Source organism: Saimiri boliviensis, chromosome 3 (genome assembly GCF_048565385.1).
Source record: "Saimiri boliviensis isolate mSaiBol1 chromosome 3, mSaiBol1.pri, whole genome shotgun sequence".
Lineage (NCBI taxonomy): Eukaryota > Metazoa > Chordata > Mammalia > Primates > Cebidae > Saimiri > Saimiri boliviensis.
The window spans coordinates 109,877,326-109,881,474 of NC_133451.1; positions in this window are offsets into that span (position 1 = coordinate 109,877,326).

The following is a 4,149-nucleotide window of genomic DNA, read 5'->3' on the forward strand; positions in this document are numbered from 1 at the left end:
ATGACAAAACTCCATCTCTACAAAAAACACACAAAAAATTAGCCGGGTGTGATGCTGTAAGCCTGTGGTTCCAGCTACTTGGGCAGTTGAGGCAAGAGGATCGCTTGAGCCCAGAAGGTGGAAAATGGAGTGTGCCAATATGACACTACTGCACTCCAGCCTGGGCAACAGAGTAAGACCCTGTCTCAAAAAAAGAAAAAGTAATTAGATAGCCATACAACTTAAAATGTTGTGATATAAAATAGAACAATAAATTGAGTGATCTGTTTTAAAAGGTCGCTTTGATACTTCTATACTTCACAAAATTTCATAATTAATAATTAAAATCTTAGAAAGTTGTTCTTTATTATAATAGCATATTTCATTAATTTTTTTATTTAACAATAGTAAAATGGGCTTTTTTCAGCAAAGATATTCTGTTTTACAAAATAAGCAAAGCAAAAAAATCTAAAGATTGATACAATAATAAAATAATTAAACCTGAAGGATAAAGGAAATTAGTTATTCCTTAACAAACATTCATAATCATATACAGTCTAATCAATATGACTAAAAATACTATTTTACAGATTATTCTTTCTACCGATTTTTTTGAATTACCATTTTTATGATAATGTAGTCGTATAATTTTTCCAGACTTTCTTATATTTCATTAATCTATTGGTGCATACTAGCAAATATATATGTATATATTTTTGAATTACTGTTTTTAGGATAATGTAGTAATATCAATTTTCCAAACTTTTTTATATTTCATTGTTCTATTGGTGCATACTAGCAAATACATACATTTATTTATATATATTATTTATACATTATGTATATACATATATATTATTATAATTTTTTGATGTGGATTCTTGCTCTATCACCAAGGCTGGAGTGCGGTGACATGATCTTGGCTCATGGCAATCTCTGCCTCCCAGGTTCAAGTGATTCTCATGCATCAGCCTCCCCACGTTGCTGGGTTTACAGGTATGAACCACTATGCCTGGCTAACTTTTGTATTTTTAGTAGAAGTAAGGTTTCACCATGTTGGCCACACTGGTCTCAAACTCCTAACCTCAAGTGATCTGCCTGCCTTGGCCTCCCAAAGTGCTGGAATTAGAAGCGTGAGCCACCACATCCAGCCCTAGCAAATAAACATGCTATTTAATAAATGTAACTGTATATTTGGCACAGTTCTTTTTTGTTGTTGTTGTTGTTTTTTCCAAATACCTTTGCTAATCGTGTGTCTACTTTCCCCAGAAGAATATGACTTCACTTGTTTCATTTCTAATAAATCTGTTGAAATAGTGATTAAAATTTATTGTCTGAGGCCGGGCGCGGTGGCTTAAGCCTGTAATCCCAGCACTTTGGGAGGCTGAGGTGGGTGGATCACAAGGTCAAGAGATCGAGACCATCCTGGTCAACATGGTGAAACCCCGTCTCTACTAAAAATACAAAAACTCAGCTGGGCATGGTGGCACGTGCCTGTAATCCCAGCTACTCAGGAGGCTGAGGCAGGAGAATTGCCTGAACCCAGGAGGCGGAGGTTGCGGTGAGCCGAGATCGTGCCATTGCACTCCAGCCTGGGTAACCAGTGAAAAACTGTCTCAAAAAAAAAAAAAAAAAAAAAAAAAAAATTATTGTCTGAAAGAGAACACCATTTAATGAGAAATTGTTTTTCTGTATGTTTTATAGTTTTTAAAATATGAATCTTAAGTACTTTGTGTTAACATCATTGGTAGATAATTTTATCTGTATGATAATTGAATTATTTTTCTTTTGTGTAATTAACTTGGTTATTGCTAATCAATTAGAATCCTACTTATTTACTGTTTATTTTGTGACATCAAACTGTCTCGTTTTGTTCTCTCTCATAATTTGACAGCAGCTTCTTTTGGATTTTAGTGTAGAAATCTGGTAACTTCCTTTTTAGTATCAATGTCTCTTCAATTTTTTAGGCCCCTAAAGTTTCCTGATTTTGTGTGCAAGACCCTCATACTTTTCTCTTTTTTATTGATACATAATAATCGTACATAAATATGAGGCATATGTGATATTTTCGTATATGCACAAAATGTGTAATGATCAAATCAGAGTATTTAGGATATATGTCACTTCAAACATTTATCATTTATTTGTGTTGGGAAGATTTAAACTGTTCTCTTCTAGCTATTTTGGAATATACAATAAATCACTCTTAGTTACTGAACTAACTATACTATTGAACACTAGAATGTCTTCCTTCTATAGGACTGCATGTTTGTACCCATTAGCCAACCTCTCTTCATCTCTTTCACCACCACCTTTCCCGGACTGTGAGTAACCATCATTCTACTCTCTACCTCTATGATAACAACTTTTTTAGTTCCTGCATGTGAGTGAGAACAGGAGATTTTTGTCCCTCTGCACCTGGCTTATTTCACTTAACATAATGACCTCCAGTTCCATCCATGTTGCTTCCAATGACAGGATTTTATTTCTTTTTATAACAGAATAGTACTTCATTGAGGATATATATCACATTTAAAAAATCCATTTATCCATTGATGAACACTTAGGTTGATTCTGTATCTTTGCTATTGTGAATAGTGCTGCAGTAAACTTGGAGGTAGAGACACCTCTTTGATGTAAACATTTTGTTTCCTTTGGGTAAATATCTAATAGTGGGATTGCTGGATTGCATAGTAGTTCTATTTTTAATTTTTTGAGAAATCATACTGTATTAGTCCATTCTCCTGCTACTATGAAGAAGTATCTGAGAATAGATAATTTAAAAAGAAAAGAGGTTAAATTGACTCACAGTTCCACATTGCTGTGGAGGCCTCAGGAAACTTACAATCATGGCAGAAGGCAAAGGAGAAGCAGACACCTTCTTCATAGGCTGTCAGAATGGAGTGAGTGCAAGTAGGGGAAATGCCAGACACTTATAAAACCATCAGATCTTGTGAGACTCTCTAACTATCATGAGAAAAGCATGGGAAGACTCCCCCTATGATACAATTACCTACACCTGATACTGTCTTTGACACATGGGGATTATGCTGGTTACAATTCAAGGTAGATTTGGGTGGGAACACAGAGCTGAATCATATCACATGCTGTTTTCAATAATGACTATCTTTACATTCCCACCAACGGTGTAAAACTTCTATTTTCTCTATATCCTTGCCAGAATTTGTTACTTTTTTGTCTTTATTCATAATAGCCATTCTAGCTGGGATCGTATATCTCATATTGGTTTGGATTTGCATTTCCCTGACGATTAGCAATGTTGAGCATTTCTTATATACCTGTTGTCCAACTGCATGTCTTCTTTTGAGAAATATCTACTCAGAAACTTTTCCAAAACTTTTAAATGAGATTGTATCTTTGCTGTTATTTGAGTTTCTAGTATATTCTAGATATTAGTCCCTTGTTGGATGAATAGTTTAAAAATATTTTTCCCCATTCCTTGGGCTGTCTCTTTACTGTGCTGATAGTTCTGTTGCTGTGCAGAAGCTTTTAATATAATCCCATTTACCTCTTTATGTGTTTGTTGCCTGCACTTTTGACCACCTTAACCATAAAATATTTGCCTAGCCCAACGTCCTGAAATGTACTCATGCTTTCTTCTAGTGGTTATATAATTTCAGGTTTTTTGTTTAAATCTCTAATCTCCTTTGAGCTAACTTTTATATATGGTGAGAAGCAGAGGTATATTTTTATTCTTCAGTATATGGATATCTTGTTTCCACAATACCATTTACTGAAGACAGTTTCCCTTCCCCAGTGTATGCTCATGGCAGCTGTTCAAAAATTAGGTATAAATATGCAGATTTATTTCAAGTTTTCTATTATTCTCCATTTCATTTAGTTATTCTCTGATCTTTATTATTTCTTTCCTTCTACCAATTTTTTTTTCTTTCTTTTCTAGTTCTTAAGGTGCATTGTTAGAACGTTTATTTGAAATCTTTCTACTTTTTTCATGAAGGTGATGCAGGCATCAAAAGAAAAATATTGCATGTTTTCACTCATATGTGGGAGCCAAAAAAGTTAAATCTCATGGAGGTAGAGAGTGGAATAAGGGTTACCAGACACTTGAAAGGGTAGTAGGGTTGAAGGGCTAAAGATAAATTGCTGAATAGGTACAAAAATACAAGCAGATGGAATAAGTTCCAGTGT